Here is a 27380-nt window from a genome sequence, read left to right as displayed (position 1 = left end):
CTCCACCCTCTCTCCCCCCTGTGGGTATGGGGTAAGAATAGGCCCAAGGTATTCCTGCCTGTCGTAAGAGGCGACTAAAAGGAGTTTCAACCATTTTGGCCTTCAATGTATGGGTATGGTCCCCATTGGGGTTTGACCTCCATTTTTCAAAATTCTACAGAAGTACAAGCCTTTTGGGGAAGGACACCTTACGTGGTGTATCACCGGTCCTCAGTGCACTAAGACCTTGGCACTCATCATCGTAACGGCATCGTAACTGCACCCACTGTTCATCCATTTGAGCCTAAACACCTGATGGGTTGCACAAGTTATGCCCATAGTGCGTCCCCATCTGCACCTACGATCATGATGGACTTCCCATGGCATCCGAAATCCAGCACAGTAGCCAGCCCATTGTAGTGGGGTCGTCATGTACCCTTTAGGTTGTAGCCCCCTGACAACACAGGGATGGTACTGCTGATACCCTCCCCACATCAGCCAAGGAGTACATGCCCATCTACCTGGGACATCACGACTCCCACCAACGGCCATCCTGCCAGATGGCCCTTGCTGATGCTGGGTGGCGCCTGTGGGGAGAGCCCTTAGTCGGAGTGGGTGGTATCGGGGCGGACGTTTCGCAGATGAAATGTCAACATGCATCAGGTCGCTGTGCGGCTGTGTCTTCCAAGAGGAAAGGTACTGTCTCTGTCTCTGGTTCTGGTAGTTCTGACTTTTCCTCCTTGGCCACTCCCTGGGAGGAAGCACAGGCCTGCCGGCTTGGGGCGAAATACTTCCCACACTGTTCTCGGACTGATGGGGGGGATGTTCGCCACCTCCAAGCCCATGTTCTTTGCACAGCATATCGAGGATATCTTCGGACAAATCGAGGCTCTTAGTAAAATGCGTTCAGGGTCCATTCTCATAAAGACCACCTCCGCTGCACAGTCGGCGGCGCTCCAGGCATACGACCGACTAGGGGACATCCCAGTGTCCATTGTCCCACAACTGGCGCTCAATAGGATGCAGGGGATTATTTTCCATCGGGAACTCCTGCTGCAATCTGATGAGGAGCTCAGGGCCAACCTGGAGTGCCATGGCGTGCATTTCGTCTGGCGAGTCCAGCGCGGCCCCAAAGACCGTCACGTCGACACTGGGGCCTTTATCCTCGCCTTTGAGGGGGATGTTCTCCCAGAGAAAGTATAGGTGCTGTGCTACCGGTGCACCGTGCGACCTTATGCCCCGCCTCCTATGCGATGCTTTCGATGTTTGCGCTTGGGGCACATGTTGTCAAGGTGTGAAGCTGAGCCCCTTTGTGGTGATTGTGGGCGTCCTCTTTGCGAGGGACATACATGCACCCCACCAACTCGGTGCATCAATTGTCCTGGCCTCCACTCGCCTAGATCTTTCGACTGCCCTGCATATCAGAAGGAGAAGAAGATACAAGAATTGAAAACCTTGGACCATCTGTCTTATTCTGAGGCCAGGAAGAAATACAACCGCCTCCATCCCGTGATGTTGACAACGTCATTTGCTTCAATCATGTCCATTCCTTCTGCAGTATCCTCAGCCCTATCCTGTCCCCCCTCCACCTCCTCACCCCATCCAGGTCTATGCCTCGGCCTCCCAAATGCCTCCCTTCCTAATCCGCCTCCCTTGTGGCCCCTGCCCCCTCTGCCCCAGTGGCCACCCTTCCTCCTCCTCCTCCTCCTCCTCCTCCTCCTCCTCCTCCTCCGCCGCCGCCTGAGAAGTGATCCTCTTCTCAGGCGTCCATTGGGGAAATATTACGGCCCCAGCTTCCGAGGTCCGGCGTTCCAAAAAGGACCCTGAGCGTGAGAACTTTCTTTGGATCCAGCCCCCACAGCCCACCAACCCTGTGACTCATCGGTCTTCCAAGCAGGCCTCAAAGTCTTTATCCCTCTCTCCACCCTGGCGCGTTTCGTCTGATGCTCCATCCGACAATCACTACTCCTGGTCGTCCTCAGTTTCGCCGTGACGCTCTGCTGCCAGGCGCTAAGCTGGCCTGTCGTCAGCGGACGATGCTGCCCCTCCTGTGCAACCCAGGAATGTGGCCGCAGCTGGCGACGACTCGATGGAACAGGATCCACCTCCCGACAGTTGTAGCGATGTTCGCTCGAAACCTGGCCCTCCGCGGCCTTCGAGGTGACCAGCTCTTCACCCGTTTCGTTCCCCCTTTCTCTGATTCGTGATGGCTCTGTTACATTGGAACATAAGAGGTATTCGATCTAATCGGAAGGAATTACAACTGCTCCTCCGCCTGCACTGTCCGCTCGTTATTGGTCTCCAGGAAACGAAGTTATGTCCAACTGACCGTCTTGCTTTTACCCACTATACCTCTGAGCGACCTGACCTAACCCCTGTGGACGGAATTCCAGCTCATGGTGGGGTCATGTTGCTCATTCGAGACGATGTCTATTACAATCCCATCCCATTGACCACCCCACTCCAAGCAATAGCTGTCCATATTACTCTTTCTGCCTTTATTTTTTCTGTTTGTACTGTCATCATCTGCAGTTAGTTGGGCTGACATGATGCACCTCATTGCTCAGCTTCCTCCGCCGTTTTTATTGTTTGGCGACTTCAATGCCCATCATCCCCTTTGGGGTTCTCCTGCATCCTGTCAGAGAGGCTCCCTCTTGGTGGATGTTCTCAACCATCTCAATCTTGTCTGCCTCAATAATGGCGCCCCGACTTTCCTCTCGGACTCTACTCATACCTACTCCCACTTGGACCTCTCAATCTGTTTTACCACTCTTGCCCGTCGGTTCGAGTGGTATCTCCTTTCTGACACTATTCGCGCGACCACTTCCCCTGTGTCGTTCGTCTCCTGCACCACATCCCATCCCCACGTCCCTCGAGCTGGAACATACTGAACGCTGACTGGGGACTTTACTCCTCCCTGGCGACCTTTCCGGACCAAGATTTTCTCAGCTGTGACAGTCAGGTCGAATACCTCACAGATGTTATCATCAATGCTGCGGAATGTTCCATTCCTCGTTCTACCTCTTCTTCACGTCGCGTTTCAGTCCCCTGCTGGATTGAGGCTTGCAAAGACGCTACCCGTGCTCGACGACGTGCTTTACGCACCTTTCGGCGCCATCCTACGCTGGCGAATTGTATTAATTACAAACGACTCCGAGCACAATGTCGTCGAGTCATCAAAGACAGCAAAAAAGCTTGTTGGGCCTCTTTCACAAGCTCCTTTAACAGTTTTAATCTGTCGACTGGGGTGGCCTGCGCTGGCTGTCGGGCATTGCCCACTCCTCGATACCTGGCCTGACTTCAGGTAATGACCCTGTGGATGTCTCCGACGCCATCGGCGGCTTTTTCCTGGAGGTTTCAAGCTCCGCCCATTACCACCCCGCCTTCCTTCCCAGAAAAGAGGCAGAAGAGGCTCGGCGACCTTCCTTCCACTCGTTGAATCTGGAAGATTATAATGCCTCCTTTACCATGCAGGAACTCAAACGTGCACTTGCACTGTCCCGGTCCTCTGCTCCAGGGCCAGATGCCATTCACGTTCAGATGCTGACACACCTTTCTCTGGGAGGCAAATGCTTTCTTCTTCACACCTATAATCGCGTCTGGACCGAAGGTCAGGTGCCCATGCGTTTGCATGAGGCCGTCGTTGATCCCATACCCAAGCCCAGGAAGGGTAGACACCTTCCTTGTAGTTACCGTCCCATTTCTCTTACAAGCTGTGTCTGTAAGGTGATGGAGCGCATGGTTAACGCTCGGTTGGTTTGGATTCTTGAATCTCGATGGCTACTTACCAATGTTCAATGCCACCGCTACCTGCTATCCGGTGACCCCGCCCCACATTGCCCTTGTGGTCTTGCATTGACAGTGCACCATGTTTTATTGTCGTGTCCCCGTTTTAATCAATCTCGTCCTGTCTCTGCCATCTACTTTACAAGAAATTTTAGCTGATGACGCTCGAGCAGCTGCTCGTGTTCTTCGTTTTATTACTTTGACAGACTTGTCCAAAGACATCTAACTCTTTTAATTATTTTATCTGCGTGTTTGTAAGAACTTTCTGGTGTCCCCCCCCCCCACCCTTGAGTTTTACCAGATTATATGTGCACTTACATTTGTGACTGGGGCTAATGACCTCAGTAGTTGAGTGCCCTAAAACCCCATAAAAAAAATCCACCCTCTCTCAGTCCAGCCCCTCCTCGCTCCTCCCTGTGTTCATCTCCTCCTCTTCCCTTTCTCTGCCCATTCGCCTCTCCCTTCCCCACATCATGTCCTCCTCTCTCAAATCTGTGTCCTTGACCTCCTTCCCCCTCTGTCTGTCCATCTGTTCATCTCCCCTTTTCACACCACGCTATCGTTCATGGCCCAATGGGAGTTTGCTACTTCTTACCCTCATAGTATTTCTTCTCAGATAGTAGGCTGCCTACCGAATTCAGTGGAAAACGAACCAGTTATTTAGGGGAAGCATACTAGCTCTCGCCTTTGACATAGTACGGGCATGTCACATGCATTTCACATACATTTTTACATATTTCACACAGATTTGTACAAATATTTCACCAGTATCTGCAGCGATTTTTGATCTGCAGGTTGGATTTCACACAGCTCAATCTCCATGATGTCATATCTGCTGAAATGTGTGGCGTGCAATGATACAATTTTGCATGTACATTCAGTGGTATATGTGAATACTGCCTGCAAATACATCATGAAAACAAGTAGTAGTTAAAAATAATAAATTAAAACGTCATGCCGGATGAAGTTTTACTGCATGAACACCAAAAATGTAGTAACCGATTAACTGTTTTCCTTTCCTCAGTTTGTGGGAGTTTTCAGCAAGAAAAGTTTCGTAAGCGTTTGAAATTATGTGTAAATTTTGTTGCATGGCACTAAGTGCTTTCATTCTCAAATACTGCATCCATGAAGTCTGCGAATTCGTGCGACGTGAATAACCCTAATTTTCACTCATCCATGCCCCTTAGATAGGTATGTCGTTCTTTCTTACCCCCACATCTATTCTCTTCTGACAATAAGTTATATGTGAGAATTTTGTTGAGATCGGTCCAGTGCTTTAGGAAAGGATGAACTTACACGTATGTATACATTTTTAATGTGTAGATTTATTTTTGTATGGTGGCACTTAGCTTAATCACTTCCAGCGTATCTTATAGCACTCGCATAACGCGAGTCTCCCTTGAAGTTGCCGGAAATCGTGTATGATAGACAGCACTCGTATTAATAAAACTGTCTCACCTATACCTCGTCGGTTATACAATATGTCCATCAGTCCCCGAGCGGAAATCACAGACAAGCATTTAGGACAATTTTGTCGTGTGGCAGACCTAACTAGCGGTTCTCAGCCACTGGCACCACTTGTGTTGGTTAAGGCCAAAAGAAAAAATCTTTGCTGCTGACAGCAATATCATCTACACTGAGAAAACTAGAGAACAACAGAAAGAAAATAGATAAAATAAAGGAAACAAATGCCATCAATTTCAGTTTTAAATACGGGAAAAACTTCACTGATAAATGTAGATGATAGTCTGCGGAGTGCGTAACAAAACAAAATTTCTAGAAATGAATATTGATTCAATAGAAATGGTGTAAATACAAAAAGATACTTGCGAAGACAATTTCATCAGCGAGCTACACCCTTAGATTCTTGTCGTCAGCATGTAACAGCCACTGTCTTTTGCATAACTACTCATAAACATACTCGATTCCTAACTATAGAGTAGCAGTGTGGTTCTTACCCCCACAGCAATCTTCTCCAGACAGTAAGTGATATGTGCACCAAGTTTTGTTGAGATCGGTCCAGTGATTTAGAAGACGTACAAAATTCAAACACACACACACACACACACACACACACACACATATATATATATATATATATATATATATATATATATATATATATATATATATATATATATATATTGCAATTTCTCCAATTAGTGCACTTTTTAGTTATAGTTTTTCCTTTTCTATAGATACTCCGTATATTTTTCGCCTTAAAAAGCATAGTGCTTAGTTGTTGCAAGCGTATTTGAAATTATACACTGTATATACAGCGTGAAGAAAAATTCGAGTACTTGGACTTCGCAGTGCGATTCTTCATGTACTAGCAATACAAAAATGCCTGTCATAAAGTTTCGTCCTGCGCATATTTCCGGTAGTACATGGACGTTAAAGACTGGAAATCTGACAACATGGTAACCAAATATACGGTATCTACCTCTGTCAGCGTGTAGCGGTAGCGATCTACAGTTGATGCAGTGGACTGCGTTCTGGGTTAGCAGGCAGTAGATCGAAGTTTCGATTATGAGTCGAGGATACTTTCTTTTATTTACTCAATTTAGTCTGCGTGGTACGTCATCTGGCGTCTTAATCGACATACAGCGATTTCAGTGGGTCTTCTAAAAAACATTGGCAGTTACATACTAGGAACACAGAAATGGAATTACAATGGGGTTTTCACTGATCAGTTTCTAAAGAAGCCTCACGCACGTCGCGGACGCGAATTGTTTCCCACCACTGCATCTACTAGATTCCAAATCTGTTTTCTGTGTACCCTCCACAAATTACCCCATCGATTAGTTCCAACTATTCTTGGTTGATTGATTATTTGATGTGGGTGAGTGGATCTACCATCAAGGTCAGCGGTCCCGTCGGATGAAGGAAGGATGGGGAAGGAAATCAGCCGTGTCCTTTCAAAGGAACCATCCCGACATTTGCCTGAAGCTATTTAGGGAAATCACCGAAAAATTAAGTCATGATAGCCAGACGGGGGTTTGAACCGTCGTCCTGCCGAATGCGAGTCCAGTGTGCTAACCACAGCGCCACCACGCTCGCTAACTATTATTCGTCCCACGTTCAGGTCCATTACATTTAGTTAGGGTCTTACGTCACCAGTAGGGCTAGAAACATGCTTTGCAAATAAATTCCAAACTCGCTTACCGTTAGTCTGTATTATCCAGGGCCGGCCGCGGTGGTATAGCGGTTCTAGGCGCTCAGTCCGGAACCGCGCGACCGCTACGCTCGCAGGTTCGAATCCTGCCTCGGGCATGGATGTGTGTGATGTCCTTAGGTTAGTTAGGTTTAAGTAGTTCTAAGTTCTAGGGGACTGATGACCACAGATGTTAAGTCCCATAGTGCTCAGAGCCATTTGAACCATTTGTATTATTCAGCATGGAACCACTAATGACGCCTGTCAACACTGAATCTGTGGAAACATCACATCCATTACCACGAGGGAAACAGTGTAATTCGAAAACAAACTTTTCGCAATTAGCAGTGTCGGGATGAATCATGCACAACAAATGCTGTAAAAGAGGTGATGCGCGTTGCATGGAACAGTCCGCTGGAATCAGTAACATGTTTAAATTATCTGCGCTGTTCGCCAGACAGGGAGTAGTTGCTAGCGGAGTAACACGCTCACGACACACTCCACGTACATTAGTGCAAATACCGTATTTTCTTCTCGTGTTATTTTAAAACAGTTGTGCAGACGAACGGCATACAGAAACGATGAACATGTGAATGCTTCTGGTTCCTGGCGTATCTGGTAACAGGGTTGGTGTCACCGCTCGTGAATACGCTGCAAGATCTCGTGGTCGACGCCATCCAGATAAAAATGTGTTTCTTCGTCTGGAGCTTCCCCTTCAGGAAAGATAGGTCGTCCATGGACTCTCCATACTCCGCGGATTTTACAAAACATGATTTTGTAAAAAATTTAACACTAGTTAATAATAATAAAGATAATAATAGTAATGAAACATCTCAACAATTTCACATAAAACTTTCACACTACTTTTTCTCTGGAGAATTACTGCAAAAGCTCTGCAATGTATAATGCTAACACCTTATTTTGTTTCTGAGCTACTGAAATATTGAAAATGATAAGCTCGACATGCAGCCTTGGATTCTGGATGCTTATATTTTATAAAAAAATTATTGTTAGTGAATGGATGTGAGTTGAAATGCCAGTCAGTTCTTTTGACTGTGGAGAGCAGCTTTGCCTCGATCAGCTTAGTGTTGGTTCTGCGAAAGGCGTAGCCGCTGATGGCCTTCATTGTACTTCCGAGCTGTTTCCAGACCAAATTTGTTAAGCAAGCTGGCCATCCTATTGGCCAATAGATACCACGTGGCCGTAATTCCGTTTCCGATTTGGTGCACGCGTGTTGTCTCCTAAATCTCACTGCTGACAGGCTTAATAATAGTAACAAACCGGCGCGATTCTTTTCTTCTTTTTAAACTGACCTCATACTATTCTGAATCCCAACGAAAACTTGAAACTTTACGTTCTGCCATAATTTTGCAGTTTTTTCCTGTTTCCACTTGATAAGAGAATCTACTGAACAGGTACTTTATTATTATTGAATTTGTTCAGTGCGGGACGTCCGATGACACCCGTTCAGTTTGTTCGATGATCCGTGAGCTCAGTTATTTTATTATAAAGGGAAGCTAATGGTCTGACCGAACACGCTGAGCTACCGTGCCGGTAACACTCGGCTGCAGCTACTTCATGGTTAAAATGACCACGCACAGATATATATTCGACGACTGGAATTATCTTGCGATTTTCTCAGTAACGCTTGAGAAGTACGCGCTACTGCTTACACATTTTGTTGTCCTCACGGAGTACTACGAGTGTACGAAGTTTGCAGTAAATCCGCGTTCCAAACGTCGTGGCCTCCCCTTGTCAGATCATATTAGATTGCTAAGAAGCAGTAAAGTTAGTTACATTTCATTGTGTAGGTATAGACATCAAACTGCACCAAAATTAAGTACCATTTTGTTAAATACTTTTAGCCAGCAGATAAATGCTCTTATCGGAGCAAAAGAAAGACTCTGACTGGAAACTGGAGTACAAGCAGTTTCACTGTACCTTCCTCAGAACCTTTAAAAATTTTCCCAAGAATTTTGTCATGCAAACATATTCGCACTTTCTTTAACATGCAACTCACCTCAAACTGCCACAGGTTCCCCTAACTGTAACTCTCTCTCACCCAATAGTTCATTGCTTTAAGTCACTCCTACCCATCCACTCCCACTGCCCATACTACTCAGCCCAAGTCATTATCTCTTTGTACCTCTCTGTCATTGTCTCCCTCGCCACAGTCCCAGTAGCGTTCGTTCTGTCCTACTACTACAGCTTCCTCCCATTGGGACTGTTTCCCACTTGCTCTATGTTACTGCTAATACCTCATTCTTCCTTCTTACTACAATCGTCTCTTCTCTCTTGTCACTGTCATATACTCTCTCTCTCATCTTCACTGGCTCGCACCCGTTTCCATTTTCTTTCTTTTTTTTCTTTATTCCTCTCCATTATGGCACTGTCTCCTTCACTCTTTCCCTGTTCTCTCACGGTTAATTATGTTTCCCTGACACTGCGTCCCCTTCTCGCTCTCACACTACCATTGTCTCTTTCGCTCCTCATAAAACATAGCCATTGGTCAGTAAAATTTAGATAGTTTGCTTATATGAAATTGAAATAATGCAAAACTGATTATACACATCAGACCAGATTTTGCACGCAAACAAATTTTGAATTTGCTTCAGTACTACAACATGGCGTTTGCAGATAATAAGGGAGACACTTTACACCATATTTCTCCCAGATACGGCACTTTATAAACTACGTTTTCGCCTCTCGCCGAAGTTTACATGCGTATTTTGTGTGTACAAGTAGGACAGATTTTTTTTTGCGGTATTCGGAGGAACCGCCGATGAACTAATGGTGCCTCCATACGTCCCATCAAGCCCACCGTAGTCCCCATCAATTTCAAAAAGAACCAACCGATTTAGTCCGTTTACGTAAGTTAGAGAAAGTGTGTAATGCTCATAATTTGGGAATGTATTGTAGGATAATTTCTCTTAGACAAACATTCCCTAGCTCAACACCTATTCAAAACATTTGGTCCTACCCTTTTATCATCAATAGAACCCGAGCTATGAGCACCGGAAAACCCCTTTTTATGAGCGGAATTTTCGAATAGGCTGTTGCATGCACACTGATAAATGCTATTTGTTGTTTATTATTACGTTGCCTCATTTCCGTTATAGAGAATACTGTCGGTCAAGCTTTAAGTAGCGAGCGTACAACGATTACATTTAATAAACTACAGCACTTTTTTGCTGCCGTGAATATTTGGCCTGAACTAATAGTGACATTCAGTTACTACATTCACAATAGTTCCTGTGACGCGTCACTGCGCGCATTATCAGTCGGGTCCGAGTCAGCAGACAGTACTGCCCGTTCCATTAGGTTTCTTCCTCATCTCTGTGTGTGTGTGTGTGTGTGTGGGTGGGGGGGGGGGCGTGAACGCGATGTGTTCGTCTATTAAAGTCATGAACAAAGAGAGCATTGCTGAAGGCTTGAGTGCAGGAATAGACACCAGGGCCTCGCCGATTCTGCACAGCCCTCAGATCATATTACCAGCTGGTCAGTGCACACAATCCGCTCTGTCCCGTTCAGGACTGGTGAGACATCTAGCTCTAGACCACTGCACTCCTTTTATACCTGTCACACAGACGGCTGCAAATAGCTATTTCCTGTACGCTAGAGAACGCCAAACAAGAAGTTTTCAATCTGTAAAACAACAGCTATGGAAGTTATGAGGTTAATAAAGAGCTGATAGTCATATTACGTTTATGGATTCATAAAGTGCTGCACAAAATCGAGAGATTTTCATTTGATGTTGAAATTCGTCATCCATTCCCCTCGACTTGTTTTACTGATACACAAACATGATGCTACACTTTCGTATCCACAGAAGCATGTGCATAGAGAAGGGGGTCTCGCTGGTGTGGTGTTTTGCTAGCTTTTTTGGCCTAGACAGACGCTGGACGCACCTTGCATAAGGTTCTTTGGTTTTAGGCGACTAATCAGACGGCTTGCCGATATAATTTATTCGGAACCGAGGTGACGTGGGCCACAGATCCTCGTGAATTTTACACGCTTTTGTTCTGGTCTTGGTTGCGGTCACAGTTCGCTATTCCGCATCATGCTGCTGCAAACCTGTTTGTGAAGCCGCAACTTGCTGTTGGCCTAATCAAAGCGTTGCAAACGTAATCAGCTGCATTAATGCAGGACGAGACTCTTTTTCAGAATTACTGGTTAGATACAGCAAATCTCTAGCAACTACTTGGCATTCCAATTGGAAAACGGAAGTCAGTTTGTTGTACTTCATAAATGGGTCAGAATATCCATTCGTGCTATTGCTACTCATGACCACACGAGATGCTAAAAGTGTCTCTCATTTACTAACAAATCAGTTCGATTCCTTGATATGATTATTTTTGTGCATCCTATAGAATTATTTTTTTCATGTGTGTTCAGTTTGAATTTAGATCTTGATTAAGAAGGCTGCATGTACTTCTGCCTATTATGGAAACGAAGTGTGAGACCTATGGTTATTCTGGTTATTGTTATTCTGCTGCGAAGTTTCTCTCCAATCAGCATACCATACGAGCAAAGCAACGGTGGTTTTACTTGACGTTGCTGGTACCTTAGGTAATTGCACTATCCGCGGCTCTGTTCAAAAAGAACAGCTCCATAATGTCACAGGGTCGAGCCGCACATGTCTGATTTCATGCTTAGCAGCTAACTCGCTGCAAATAATGACTTCTAGCTGTGACCCCGCAGTCTACGCATCGGCTACAATTTCGAATTAATAAAGTAAAATCTTAATAAAAGATAAATTAATTATTAACCAAAAGTATTCTGTTCTAAAGTCTGCAATTGATCCAAATGGACAGAGAATTTTGTTTGAAACAGTCCATTCAAGCAAGTATACCTCAAATAAACGGAAGACAGAGCAATACAAACCGAAATAATGCATTTAAGCTGCGTTGAGAGCGTTATGAGAAAAGTAGAAGGACCCCCAAGCTAAACAGTCATCTAACACTCACGAAAACTAACGTCATTTCGTGATCAAAATACATGAAATATTCGCCAGCTCACCATTACGAATTTACAAAACACTCGGAATACAAGGAGTAGTAACTGACTATTCTCAGTTACGTAATGAAAGTGGAAAGAGTTGGAGTTTAGCACTGGAGCACATCCAGACCTACTCAAAAGTTGAAATATGGTAGTGACTGCCAACTGCCCATAACCAGTAACCCACGTTGCCACAGGCAGAGCTCAGTTCTTCTAGCACAAACGTCGAAATGTGGAACCACTCCCTTGAGCGCACCACGCACAAGTGTGCGACTGCACTTGACTCCAACCCTGTTCCACTAATGTCTGCTTCTCCACTGGCTGAAGGCCGTCCCCCACCAACAATAAATCGTTCATGCAGGGTGATAATTATTTAACTATGTGAAGTAAAATCGCCATTACCTCTGAACGGTTCGCGCTACGACGTTCAAACTGCATAGTTAGCAACGGCGTGACGGGAACTAGTATGAGCATGCATGGTTTGGTTTGGCGACGAAGCCCACTTTCGTTTGGTTTGGATGGGTTCGTCAGTAAAGTTACCCTGATTTCGATGAGATGTGTTTCATGCAAACGAAGCTCGACCTCATCGAAGCAGGAGAGTGTTTGATGTTTTGGAGGAGCACTTCGGAGACCGCATTCTGGCTGTGAAGTACCCAGAAGTCACTAGCATGGGCCTCGATTGGCCGCCATGTTCTCCAGGTATGAACACTTGCGACTGCTATTTGTGGGCCTATATCAGAGACAAGGTGTGCAGAAATAACCCCAAAACCACGGGTGAGCTGAAAACAGCCATTCAGGAGGTCATCGACAGCATTGCTGTTCCTCCACTTCAGCGGGTCATGCAGAATTTCGATATTAGTCTGTGTCACACCATCGCTAATGATGGCAGGCTTAGCTAACATGTCATATCCCAAATTCGAATGTCTTTAGTGACGGTTACATGTTGAATCAAGTGGTGCACGCCGTAGCTTGTAACTAATTTACGTTTTCCTTTTCATATATCTTCTGGTAAACCTTCCGGGATGTAAGGTCGTGGTCCATGAAACTCTTCAGCTCCTAACGTTTCGTCCAGAGCTGCGCTGGACATCTTCAGAGGGGGTCTTGCCGACTCACCGGAGGAGAAACCCCCCCTCTGAAGATGTCCAGCGCAGCTCTGGACGAAACGTTAGGAGCTGAAGAGTTTCATGGACCACGACCTTACATCCCGGAAGGTTTACCAGAAGATATGTCATCCGGTCGTGAAAGCTTTCATACTATGACCTTTTCATATAGCTCAATAATTGTCATCCTGTAGATATGTACGTTCCACATCCCCACCTAAACGCCGACCAGGGTGGCCGAGCGGTTCTAGGCGGTACAGTCTGGAACCGAATGCTTCCTCGGGCATGGATGTGTGTGATTTCCTTAGGTTAGTTAGGTTTAAGTAGTTCTAAGTTCTAGGGAACTGATGACCTCAGAAGTTAAATCCCATAGTGCTCAGAGCCATTTGAACCATTTTGAACCTCCTAAACCACTGGATCCATATCAACAAAACTTAGTACAAACATCACTTACTGCTGGAAAGAACCATTGTGGAGAAAGCAATTACCTATCTCTCCAAGTGTTTGAAAGTGAGAGCACTTAGTGATTTGCAAGAAACATTACTAATAATTTGAAACCTTTTCTCGGTGACTCCCCCCCCCCCCCTCGCCCCCCAAATGATGAAAGAGAAAAGGTTTATCGCTTACTACATTTTCGTTGCTCATGCAGCTAAAGTGTCGTATTAGGTATGATCTTTTAATTTATTGCTATTAATACAAAATGCAACATATTTTGCGGACTTTATTCACCACATACCGCTGAATGTACCTAAAAAAAATATATGTTTGTACGACGCATAGTTCAGGATATAAGACGTCAGAAACGCTGAGCTGCGTGGAAACTAAACCGCAGGGAGAAATTCGCTAGAGATTGAAATAAATATGTGAACAAGTGTGAGTCAGATATGCAACATATAGTTAAAATGTTTGTGCAGTGGACGAACTTGGGCAAAGTCGCGGGTAAGAAACTCCTCCTAAACTCCTGAGTCGATTTCAATCAAACTTGGTAGACAAGTTACTTACTATCTGGAAATAAATGCTGTAGGTCTTAGAACTGCCAATTTCCTGTTCGGGTGGGATGATTACAGTTCAGTGGCGTAGCGTGAGGGGAGACTCCGAGACTTAGTCTCCCCTGTATTCGTGCTTAAAAAAGATGCAATGGTAGTTCATAACAAACATATAAACAGCTTTCTACTATGAGCACTAGATGTGCGAAGCAGTTTTGTAGCCCGCGCCGCCGCACCCTGAGTATTGGTGTATCCGCCTGCTTGAGACTCGACTGCTCCCAGTCTCTGCCTCCCTTCCCTTACCTGGCTGTGTGCGCCTGAGCGTTCTCGGCTCCCCTCCACTTCCCCTCTTGCCCTCTTCCCCGAAGGCTGGTGCGCTGTACTTGCTAGCAGGTATCGAGACTAGTCTCTGCCGCTTCTATGCTAGCTTTTAACATGGAAGTGAAGTCACGTGGTTTGTGTTCATAGTCATTCTTGTGTGATTTTAGTGCATATTTTCGTTGTGTCGCCAACATGAGTGAGCCAGCAACTGAACACCTCATAGAATTTTTATTAAAAACGCCTTTTTCTACATTAACTTACGAAATAAGTGCGAATTGAAGGACAAACGACCTACTCCTATACTCAGTGTAGTTTTAAGTGAAGCCAAACAAAAACGCACTTTCCAGACAGCCTGGTACGAAAAGTATGCTTGGCTGACTGCGAGTGCAGTTGATAAGAGATTATATTCTTATATATGTCTTCTGTTTGGTGGTGAAAAGGAATGATGCAATGAGGGCATTTGTACAATAAAGGAAAGCATACAAGCATGAGATATCAAATCGTCACCGACAGAACAAAGAATCGTTTCACTTATTGAGCAAAGGTAGAATTCAGCACGCCCTTTCTGAAGCTGTTCGTCTGACAGCAATAAAATACGACAAACAAGTTGCATCCAGCAGGAGAGTATTGGCTCGTCTTATTGAGGCAATTGTATTTCTTTGTTAAACAAGAACTAGCCTTTCGCGGCCATCAAGAAGACGAATCCTCCAGCAACAAAGGTATCTGGAATTGTTGGCTTTACTAGCTCAAGCAGAGCAGTTAATCCGAGACCATCTGTCATCATCTTCAACCTTTAATGGAACTTCTCCAGATATACAGAATGATGTAATAGAAATGATAACTCTGGCAGTTAATGAGAAAATAAAATCAGAAATTCAGAACTGCAATTTCCTTTCGATTCAGGCTGATGAAACATTAGACGTCTCATGCAAGAATCAAATGAGTATAATATTCAGGTACTGTATTGCAGACAAAATTGAGGAAAGATTCGTTGGATTTTACGATATTTCTGGAGATAAAACTGCTGAAGATTTGTCAAACATTGTTCATGCAGTATTGAAAGAATGGAATGTGGAAGAAAAAGTGGTTAATCACACATATGATGGCGCTTCAGTAATGGCGGGCAGAGAACGAGGATTACAACAATTGGTGAAGCAGTTCTCTCCCTAATCGCTGTTTATTCATTGTTACGCACACCAACTGAATTTGGTACTGTTACATGCCTCCAAAATCACACGACAAGTACGCGTGTTTGTAAGTGATCTCACTGCATTCCATTCGTTTTTCAGCAAATCATCAAAATGAACTGTATTGCTAACTGATAAAGGATTTAAACTGCCACATGTAAGCAACACTCGCTGGAACTTTCGTTCCAGGGCAGTTTCAGGAACATCTAGTTATTTCTCAGGGCTATATAGTGTTTTTAATTACATATTTGATGATACAGACTCTCAGTGGGACCCAGATTCTTTGAGCTGTGCTGTGGAAATGAAACGACGGATGGCTGATCCTAAGTTTGTCTACTTGCTTTGCTTCTACCGAGGGTGCTTTGTTTATGTTGATCATCTCTTTAACGTTCTTCAGTCAAAATCTGTCAGTATAACTGCTTGCCACGATGAAATAACAACTGTTTTGAGAAACTTACAACAATTAAGAACGGAAACATTCGTTGATGAATGCATTAAATACAGCTTGTGTTTGAATGGCAACTTATTATTCTGTGACAGTCAAGACATCTCTCAGGGCACTAACATATGAGATAGTCGATTTGCAAATTGTTCAAATGGAAAGAAGGTTTCAAGACTTTCCCCAAATTTAGTTTGTTGTACTTTTGAACGAAAAGTGTTTCCCGAACTATCAAAAAGAATTCCCAAAGTTGAAACTGCTTTAATTATTAGAACAGTATCTTTTTTTCAAACAAGAACAACTTGAAAATGAACTGTGTAACATAAGCGCTGATGAGAAAAAACACTTATCTCCAAGAATCGTCTTAAAGTACATTGTCAACAATGATTTAGACTCCGTTTACGAAGAAACAACGAAGTTCCTGCGTTTGCTTTTGACCCTACCCACAACTACAGCAAGCAGTGAACGAAGCATGAGTGCTCTTAAATGACTGAAGGATTATTTAAGGAATTCAATGTCCAACATCCGGCTGTCATGTTTGAGCACGTTAGCAATAGAAAAGACACTACTTGGAGAGCTATCCAGTGATCAGATCTTTGTTGACCGAGTTATAGACTTATTCGTGAAAAAAAAAGACAGGCGCATAATACTTGTGTACGAGAGAATATAAGTGTTTCTTCTCTTGTTGCTGGAGTTCTACAAATTTGTCATCGTTTCTTGAACAAACTAGTTATTATTATTATTAGTGGCGGTAGTAGTAGTAGTAGTAGTAGTAGTTGTTGTTGTTTTATTTGATGCATTTATTTTCATTTGTTTCAATTATTGTTTATTGTACTATTTTGTCTCCCTGTAATAAGCGCAGAGTCTCCCCAACCTTTACAACCACGCTACGCCACTGGATTACATGGTGATAAATCGGGGAGAAGGACATGGATATGAAGAGAGGGAGAAGGAGGAGACGAAATCAGACAGGAGGAAGAGATGGACAGAGAGAGGGAGAAGGAAGAAATAGACAGAGTTGGAGGGGAGGAGCAGATGCAGAAGTGGAAGAGGAGGAGATGAAGAGAGAAAGGGGGAAGAAGCGATAAAGAGAGGTGGAGAAGAGACGGAATTAGAGAGGGAGATGGACTGAGAGAGTGGAGGAGGAAATGAACAGATGGGTGAGGAGTTGATGTACAGAGAGGGGAGGGAACAGATGAACAAAGAGGAGGGGGAGGCAAACGAACAGAGGGAGGGGGAGGAGATGGAGATAAAGGTGGGGATGGAACAGATGGACTGAGGGATGGGGTGGAGCAGACGGATGGAGAGAGGGGAGGAGGAGGTAGACAAAGAGAGAGGGAGGAGCAGATAAGCTGGAGAGAGGAGAGGCAGGACATGGACAGAGACTGGGTAGGGGGTGGAGGAAGTGGAAAGAGGAAGGGGGAAGGAGTAGATGGACTAACAGAACGCAGGAATAAGTACATATATGGGGAAAGCCGGGTACTCAGCTTGTGTAGTGCACAAGACGGTCAACGTTACACTAAGAAGTTGATAGCTTTTGCGTCCACTTACTCCCCTTCCAGTAGTAACCATTCATTTCTGAGACTCATAAAGCTATTTTACGCTGCTCTCACGATGGTAAACTATCATTGCCATATAACTTAGAAGCGTTTTCGCTGGGGTTTACAGGAGAAACGGCTGCAATCAGTTACATACAAATTATACGCTGTCAGCTTGAGTAATTAGTGTAAAAGAGAATAGTTAGCTTCCACAATAACATTAAAAAAGACTGAGTATGGAATGAGTGCCGATGAGAAGTACAGCAGGAACCTGCTCTGTGCTGTTAGTCCAACATTGCGCGTGAGTCCTGTTGTGATTGGATTGGACTTAGCACACGACCTGTTGACAGTGCTGGGTGGCCCTTTTAGAGCAGTACGCAGGGATCGACAAAAGTACACTTACTGAATGAGCTGCAGACATTGTATATCATTGAAGTTCTAAACCGGTGTCTCTGACAGCTCCAATTGTGTGCTCTGTTCATCATCCTTTCCAGAACCATCAAGGGTACTAAAGAGTTGCCGAAGCAACTACTAGGAGCTAAAGCTGCTGACAGCGGCTGGTTTTAAATGCACAAAAAAAGCAATTTCTTGGCGAATATCACTAGTCCTAACTTCAGAATCGACATAAATAGCAAATACAGTTCTGCGGTCTCAATGACACGCGTGAGACACCATGACCAAGTTCCTACACATGTGACTATACTGTATCACACCAGAAGACTATGTTCATACTAACAACCTTACAATATTCAATATTACTTAAACTGTAGCTATAACTATACCATAATGTTAGTTTCTGCCTGCCGCTGTGGCCGAGAGGTTGTAGGCGCTTCAGTCAAGAACCGCGCTGCTGCTACGGTCGCAGGTTCGAATCCTGCCTCGGGCGTGATGTACTTAGGTTAGTTAGGTTTAAGTAGTTCTAAGTCTAGGGAACTAATGGCCTCAGATGTTAATTCCCATAGTGCTTAGAGCCATTTGAACCATTCTGTTAGTTGCTTTGGCGCTTCAATGTAGAAACTCCAGTGGACTGGAAAATCAATAACTAGAGTCTTTCAATAGGCGTGGGCAAGTATGTGGATTCAATTTAGGACATTTTGATAGTGGCTTTGAACAAGAATCTCCGATAGTAATACACTGAGGTGACAAAAGTCATGCGATACCTCCTGATATCGTGTTGAACCTCCTTCTGAAAGGCATATTGCAGAAATTCACGTCACTGGAAGACTCCGCCAGAAAAATTGCGCTCTGCTGCCTCTATAGCCGTCCATAATTGACAGATTGTTTGTCGGTGCCGAATTTTGTGCATGAACTGACGTCCTGGTTAAGTTCCATAAATGTTTGATGGGATTCATGACGTGCGATCAGAGTGACCAAATTATTCGTTCGAATTGTCGAGAATGTTCTTCAAACCAATCGCGAAGAATTGGAGCCCAGTGAATGGCGCATTCGGAATGAAATTTTCACTCTGGAGAGGAGTGTACGCTGATGTGAAACTTCCTGGCAGATTAAAACTGTGTGCTGCACCGAGACTCGAACTCGGGACCTTTACCTTTCACGGGCATGTGCTCTACAAAAAAGTGAGCTACTCAGCCACGACTCACGACCCGTCCTCATAGCTTCAATTCCACCAGTACCTCGTCTCCTACCTTCCAAACTTTACAGAAGCTCTCCTGCGAACCTTGCACAACATGATGCATTGTCATCTATTCAAAATTCCATCGTTGTTCAGGAACATGAAGCACGTGAATGGCTGGAATTGGTTTCCAAGTAGCCGAACATAACCATTTCCAGTCACTGATCGGTTCAGCTGGGCCAGAGAACCCAGTCAATTTCATGTAAATACAGCCCAAACCATCATGAAGCCACCACCAACTTGCACAGACCCTATTGACAACTAGGGCCCCTGGCTTCGTTAGGTCTGCACCTCCCTTGAACCCTACTGTCAGCACTCACCAAATGAAAGCAACACTCATCTGATCAGACCACGGTTTTCCAGTCGTCTATGGTCCAACCTTCTGTAGCCTTATCCACCAGACATCACGGCGCCTAGATCAGACCACGGTTTTCCAGTCGTCTACGGTCCAACCTGCTGTAGCCTTCTCCACCAGACATCACGGCGCCTAGAGAATCAGCAACCAAACTAATAGCCTGCAGCCGCGGGTTGCCCGCTTCGCAGGCACACCGAAGCACTACACAACCGACAGGAAATATTGATGGACGGCCACAACAACAACAACAACAACAACAACAACAATAAACACACAGCAAAGACACCAGCGGCCACCAGGGACCACTGCCGGCCCACATAAACATAAGGAAGAGGTCACTGCAGATCCTGGAACTATTTTCACACGTCAAACCACGTGATGGAAAATAGTTCCGAGGTACTCATCCACCGAAGCGCTATAAAGGCCGGCGCTCGGCCGCACATCGGCAGTTCATCGACTGCCAGCATACGTGGATAGCTGCCACCCCGGCAGCCCGGCTTGGGTCTTCTCGCTGATCTCTGGATTAGGTTTGGTATATCGGAGAAGTCTCTGGCGGAGACTAGTAGGAAATTATTTCAGTTGTTTTCTATATTATTCTTGTATGTAGTTGTGATTCGAAGACGGATCACTGTTTTGTGTTGGTGTTGTACTTGGAGAATTTGTTTTGGTTAATTGAACAGTCCAATAAATTGTTTTTCGGACTGTGATCGTTAGTTTTTTCTGCTTACGCAGACGTATCACAACCGGTGTGCTCACGATCCAAGGAGATGGCGCCACAGGGGAAGTCGTGCTGCTAGCAACGGCACACGTGTCGGTCGTTTGCTGCCACAGGCTATTAGCGCCGAATTTTGCCGCACTGCTCCAACGCATACGTTCGTTGTACGTCGAAAATTGATCCCTGTGGTTTTTTCACGCAGTGTTGCTTGTCTGTTAGCATTGACAACTCTACGCAAATTCCGTTGCTTTCGGTCGTTAAGCGACGGCCATCGGCCACTGCGTTGTCTGTGGTGAGAAGTAACGAATGAAATTTGGCATTCTCGATACACTCCTGACACCTTGGATCTCGGAACATTGAATTCCTTGACTATTTTCGAAATGTAATTTCACCTGCGTCTACCTTAAACTACCATTCTGAGTTCAAAATCTGTGAATTGCCGTCGTGCGGCCATAATCACGTCGGAAGTCCTTTCACATGAATCACCTGAGTACGAATGACAGCTCCGCCATTGCAGTGCCTCTTTATACTTTGTTACGCTATACTACCTCCATCTGTATGTGCGGATATCGCTATCTTATTACTCTTTTCACCCCAATGTGAATTCAGCAGGGGTCGAGCCAGCACCCTACAGCATTTGTGTCTGAATAATATACGGTGTGATTCATCTAAGATCTATACCTCAGGTATTTTCTGAACTGCTTAAAGTGTTATAATTCTGTTTTGACAATGGGTCGTTTCCTTCATAGCTATATTAATCGAGCCATATCGACGGCAGCTTCACTATTTGTAACTGAACTGTTCAGTAATTTATGCTACTAGTACCTTAGCCAAGAATCACAGGTGTACTGGGAAAAGGCCGGATGATACGGGCAAATCTCAGATAAACTACATCATGATCTGACAGAGACTCCGAAATCAGATGCTGGATTGTAAGGCGTACCCAGGAGCAGATATAGACTCAGAGCACTGATCGCAATGTAGTAGTAATGAAGAGTCGGCTGAAGTTTAAGAGATTAGTTAGGAAGAATCAATACGCAAAGAAGTGGGATACGGAAGTACTAAGGAATGACGAGATACGCTTGAACTTCTCTAAGGTTGTGAAGCAATGAAGAATAACTCAGTAGGCAGTACAGTTGAAGAGGAATGGACATCTCTAAAAAGGCACTCACCGAAGTTGGAACAAAAAACATAGGCACAAAGAAAGTAACCGCGAAGAAACCATGGGTAAGAGAAGAAATACTTCAGTATATCAAAGAAAGAAGGAAGTACAAAGAAGTCCATGGAAATTCAGGAATACGGAAATACGAGTCGCTGAAGAAAGAAATAAATAGGAAGTGCAAGGAAGCTAAGACGAGATGCCTGCATGAAAATCGTCTAAAATCGAAAAAGAAATGATTGTCGGAAGGACTGAGTCAGCATATAGGAAAGTCAAAACAATCTTCTGTGTCATTAAAGACAAGGGTAGTAAAATTAAGAGTGTAACCGGAATTCCACTGTTAAATGTAGAGGAGGGAGTGGATAGGTGGAAAGAGGGCATTGAAGGCCTTTTAAGGAAACATTTGCACTCGAGCATAGACGATATTTGATTTAGTGAACTGAGAGTATATGTATCGATTTTTTTAAGACAAGAGAAAGCAAAATAAAGCAATTAACACCGCTCTCTTGTCACAGCCAGTAGGAATCAGCACACTCTTATGTCATTCGTTGTCCTAGAAGGACTTAATGTTTTGTGTGGCTCCACAGTAAGCCATTTGATATTTATTTGCAGAAAAGAGGCGCAGAATTAATAAGTCGCTCTCATTTGTGAATTATCTGCAATTATTTAGATAAAATTTTACGTAAGTGTCATTTATATCGCAATGTATAAGTTAAAATGAATATATGTTTTATTTAATCGTATGCTTTTCTTTGTTTTAGTAATTTTAGTCACTCCATTTTCATGATTGAAGCTGAGGTCAGACATTAGACTTTGTCTACAAAAAATATATAATGAGCCCTGGCTACGACGTAAATTATAATCTCTCGATCAGTTATCCAAAAAACAAACAACAATAATAATTATTATTCTACAAATTATTATTACATATTATTATTATTTTATTTTCATTTTTTAAAGCCTCCATGAGGTGGGAGATTTGTCTGATGTCATACAAGAGGAAACAGATGTCAATTAAGAAGAGATAGGGGATCCAGTGTGGGAAACAGAATTTTTGAGAGCTTTGGAGGACTTAAGATCAAATAAAGCGAGAAGGGATAGATAACATTCCATCACAATTTCTAAAATGATTGGGGGAAGTGGCATTAAAACGACTATTCACTTTGGTGTGTAGAAAAGTATAAATCTGGCGACATACCATCTGCCTTTCGGAAAAATATCATCCATACAATATCGAAGACTGCAAGAACTGACAAGTGCGAGAATTACTGCACAGTCAGATTAACAGATCAGGCATCCAAGTTGCTGACAAGAACAATATACGGAACAAGGGAAAAGAAAATTGAGGATATGTTAGATGACGATCAGTTTGGCTGTAGGGAAGGTAATTCTTACGTTGTGGTTGACAGTGGAAGCACGTCTAAAGAAAAATCAAGCCACGTTAGTAGGATTTGTCGACCTGGCAAAAGCGTTAGACAGTGTAAAATGCTGCAAGATGGTCAAAATTCTGAGGAAAATAGGGGTAAAGTATAGGGAGAGACGGATAATATGCAATATGTACAAGAACAAAGAACAAATAATAAGAGTGGATGACCAAGATTGATGTGCTCTGATTAAAAATGGAACAAGACAGGGTTGTAGTCTTTCTCCCCTGCTGTTCAATCTGTACAGCGAAGAAGCAACGATAGAAATAAAAGTTCAGGAGTGGAATTGAAATTCAAGGTGAAATGATATCACTGATAAGATTAGCAGGTAAAATTTCTATTCTGAGTGAGATTGAAAAAGAACTGTATGCTCTGCTGTGTGGGATGAAGAGTCTGAGAACAGAATATGAACTGAGAGTAAATCGAAGAAAGACGAAAATAATGAGAAGTAGCAGAAATTAGAACAGCGAGAAACTTCACATCAGGATTAATGATCACAAGGAAGATGTTACCTAGGCAACAATATCACCAATGACGGACGGAGCAAGGAGGACATCAATAGCAGCCTAGCACTGGTAAAAAGGGCATTCCTGGCCAAAAGAATTCTACTAGTATCAATAGGCCTTAATTTGAGGACCAATTTTTGAGACTGTACGTTTGGATCACAGCATTGTATGGTAGTGAAAGGTGGACTGTAGGAAAACCGGAACAGAAGATCGAAGCATTCGAGATGCAGTTCTACAGACGAATGTTGAAAATTAGGTGAACTGATACGGTAAGGAATGAGGTTTTGCGCAGAATAGGAGAATATGTGAAAAACATTGACAATAAGACAGGATGATAGGACGTCTGCTAAAATATCAGGGAATGACTTCCAAGGTACTAGAGGGAGATGCAGAGGGCAAAAAATGTAGAGAAAGACAGAGATTGGAACACATCCAGCAAATAATTGAGACGTAGGTTGCAAGTGCTACTCTGAGAGGAAGAGGTTGGCACAAGAGAGAAAATCGTGACACACCGCATAAAACCAGTCAGAAGACTCAAAAAAAAAAAAAAAAAAAATATCTCAGACTTAAACCAGACGGATTCAGTAGCTTTCCACTGTTCAAAAGTCGGTTAGTGATTTCGGAGAAATTACAATGTTTAGACGTTAGGATTGTGTGTGTTTAATTGGACCATTAGCCTTACAGCTTTAACTTGTAATGCGACAATGTGAAGTACACATGTTGAATAAACATTTAGTAAAAGGATATTTTGTAAATAATACTGTCATACAATTGTGTTCTAACTAATTTAAGTATTAAGAAAAGTGAAGGTACAGGTGCATGCACAACAAATATACACTGAAGCGCCAAAGAAACTGATATAGACATGCGTATTTAAATACAGACTTCAGTTGAGTTTGAACGTGCTGTTATAGACGGCGGACGAGCGATGGGACACAGCATCTCCGAGGTAGCGATGAAGTGGGGATTTTCACGTACGCCCATTTCACGAGTGAAATCTGGATTCGCAGGACAGAACGGATCGGGAAATTGCCTTAAGCAATACACATGGCTGAAGACCTTAGTTATAAATTTTACATACAAACTCGGCTGAAGGCCACTCGCAGGTGGTAGAAGAACTTAAGGTATAGATAACAAGAATTTAATATGGAGAAGAAAATTTTAAAAGGATTTAAACAAGTGACTTTTCAAATTCTAATTTAGACGGCTGAAAGCCTTATCTCAAAATATTTCACGTAAAGTTCGGCTGAAGGTCACATACTGAACATAGAACAACTCAAGGCTTAAGGCCTGGATAATATAAAGGACTTCCAATGGGCAAAACCCCCTTTTTTTAAAAATAAATCAGTTTATCTAAGAATCTTTAAAGTTTAATTTAATATGGCTGAATGCCTTATCTTAACATTAAAACAAACCAAATTAATAGACGTCTGAAGGCCTCACACAGTACTTGAGACTAAAAGAAAAGCACAGCATAAAACAACAGAACAGTGGTGCTCAGAATTGCTCTAAGGATCGGACTGTGGAGGTAACTCCAACATAAGTTTAGATGAGACAGGCAGCCAAGCGTAATACTAAATAATCGGATGGCAACCCGACCCAGGGACGGCTGGAAGACTGACCAACAACCAAATCAATTCCCTTCCGCCCGACCAACAGCACGACAACGGAAAAATCAGCGAGGCCAAACATACCAGCAGCACCACGTCTTGAAAATTGGCGTATAAATACAGTCAAGACACAATAACCACTCAAAATATGAACAACACCAAAGGCTGTGGAACTACACGCTGTACCACACAGCATCCATCAACATGGTGAGGAAAAACACAATGGCGGAAAACCATGCTAAATACCAGGGCAGGTATTTGTAATGTTAATGGCCACAGCGAAGAAGATACCACTGGTGTACTTCATTAACAAGTATCAACCAATTCGATAGTTAAACACCATACTGCAAAATTTCGCCGACTCCAACACGCTATACGTTGCTGCTTGCGGGAACGACCCAGAAAGCAATAACCGGTAAAGGCAAAAGAGATGTCAGCAATTTCTTCATAGCAGGTTAACTGATCACCCAACTTCAGTGTCCAGGTTCGGTGGGCGACGAACTTTGTAGCTTTCGCAGCTAGTGCCTCACAAATCCGAACGCGCATGCACGCCACCATCGGCCATGGCCTGATCGCGCCACAGAGACTTCCTTGCTGGTCTGTCCCAAGTGACTCAACAAGGACAACAAGGACGAATCACAAGTCGACACACACGGAGAACTCAGAAGCGGTTAGCGACCAAACACACATTGTCCGATGAAACGACCGATCGAACGACCGACCAAGGTCGTCCCCAATCAAGTCATGTGTGTCGGCAACAGTCGGGCGAGTGATAGCTGTCCAGACCTCACTGCTGCTCCATCCCGAGCCCCTTCATGTCCGTTCGCAACTAGGACACACAACGACCAGGAGACACTGGCTCGGACCAATCATGCAGAGGGAACACCGGTCCATTGGCCACCCGATATTTTTTCACAAGGAAGGAACCTACTAAAGTCCCACAAGATGATCAATTAATGGGAACCAGAAGCGATTGGAAGACCAAATAGACATCACTCGATGAGACGACCGACTGAACGACCAACCAACGGTCGTTCCTGCTCGAATCTCGTTCCGTCGACAGTTCATGTGTGTCGCCAGTGGTAGGCGAGTAATGGCTGTCCGGGCCTCACTGACGCTCCGTCCCAACTGAAACCCGACACATGACGAGCCGGAAATACTAGCGGTCGCTTCGAACAGAATACGACAGTGATCTTATCGATATGCGCTGCTGCTGCCACTCACGGGTAGGCAAGCCAGCAACTTAATGACGACAGTATATCGAATAAGAAACGTGGCGACAGTTCCGTAAATACAAGCTGTCAAGCAAGAAACAGCATGAACACTAGCCGCGCGTGGCTCAACGAGTGTACCATGAATATCAGCAATCCAGTAAAACATCAACTCGCCGACATCTCTGCGGCCAGAAAAAGATACTGCAAGAACGGGACCAACGATGACCCGTGAGAATTGTTCAGTGTGACAGAGGTGCAACCCTTCCGCAAAACGCTGCAGATTTCAATGCTGGGCCTTTAACAAGTGTTAGCTTGCCAACCATTCAACGAAATATCATCGATATGGGCTTTCGGAGCCGAATGCCTGCTCGTGTACCATTCATCATGGCATGACACAAAGCTGTACCCCTCAGCTGGGCCTGTCAACACCGACATTGGCATGTTGATTACTGGTAACAAGTTGCCTGGTTGGACGAGTCTCATTTCAAATTCTATGGAGTGGATGGACGTGTACGTGTATGGAGACACCCTCATGAATACATGGACACTGCAAGTCAGCAGGGGACTGTTCGAGATGGTGGAGGCTCTGTAATGGAATGAACTGTGTGCTGTTGGAGTGATATGGGACCCCCGGTACGTCTGGACAGGACTCTGATAGGTGACACGTACGTAAGCATCCTGTCTGATCAACTGCATCCATTCGTGTCCATTGTGCATTCCGACGGACTTTAGCGATTCCAGCAGGACAATGCGACACCACACACGTTTAGAATTGCTACAGAGTGGCTCCAAGAACACTCTTCTGGGTTTAAACACATCCGATGCCCACCAGACTCCCAACACATGAACATTATTGAGCACATAATGTGCTGTTGGAAGAGGTCTCCACCCCCTCGTACTCTTACGGATTTATGGACAGCTCTGGACGATTCATGGAGTCATTTCCCTCCAAAACTACTTCAGACATTAGTTGAGTTCATCCCATCTCTTGCTGCGGCACTTCTGCGTGCTCGCGGGGCCCTACACGATATTAGGCATGTGTACCTGTTTCTTTGTTTCTTCAGTGTGGATATTATAGTGGTACATAGTACGGAGATGAGAAAAGATGAAAGGTGAAGATGTTAGCGCGCCCCCTAATACACAGGGGTGAGCCAGCCAAGCATGCAACGACGGCGACCAGCGAACTTTTACGAACAAGTCGGCCTGATATGTGTTGTTGGATATGTTGTGTTAGACGTGGGAAAATGAACTCCCATGTAGTTTGCGAATAAGGTTG

This window comes from Schistocerca piceifrons, chromosome 7, assembly GCF_021461385.2.
Source record: "Schistocerca piceifrons isolate TAMUIC-IGC-003096 chromosome 7, iqSchPice1.1, whole genome shotgun sequence".
In the NCBI taxonomy this organism is placed as follows: Eukaryota; Metazoa; Arthropoda; class Insecta; order Orthoptera; family Acrididae; genus Schistocerca; species Schistocerca piceifrons.
Note: the sequence above shows the minus strand (reverse complement) of the source record.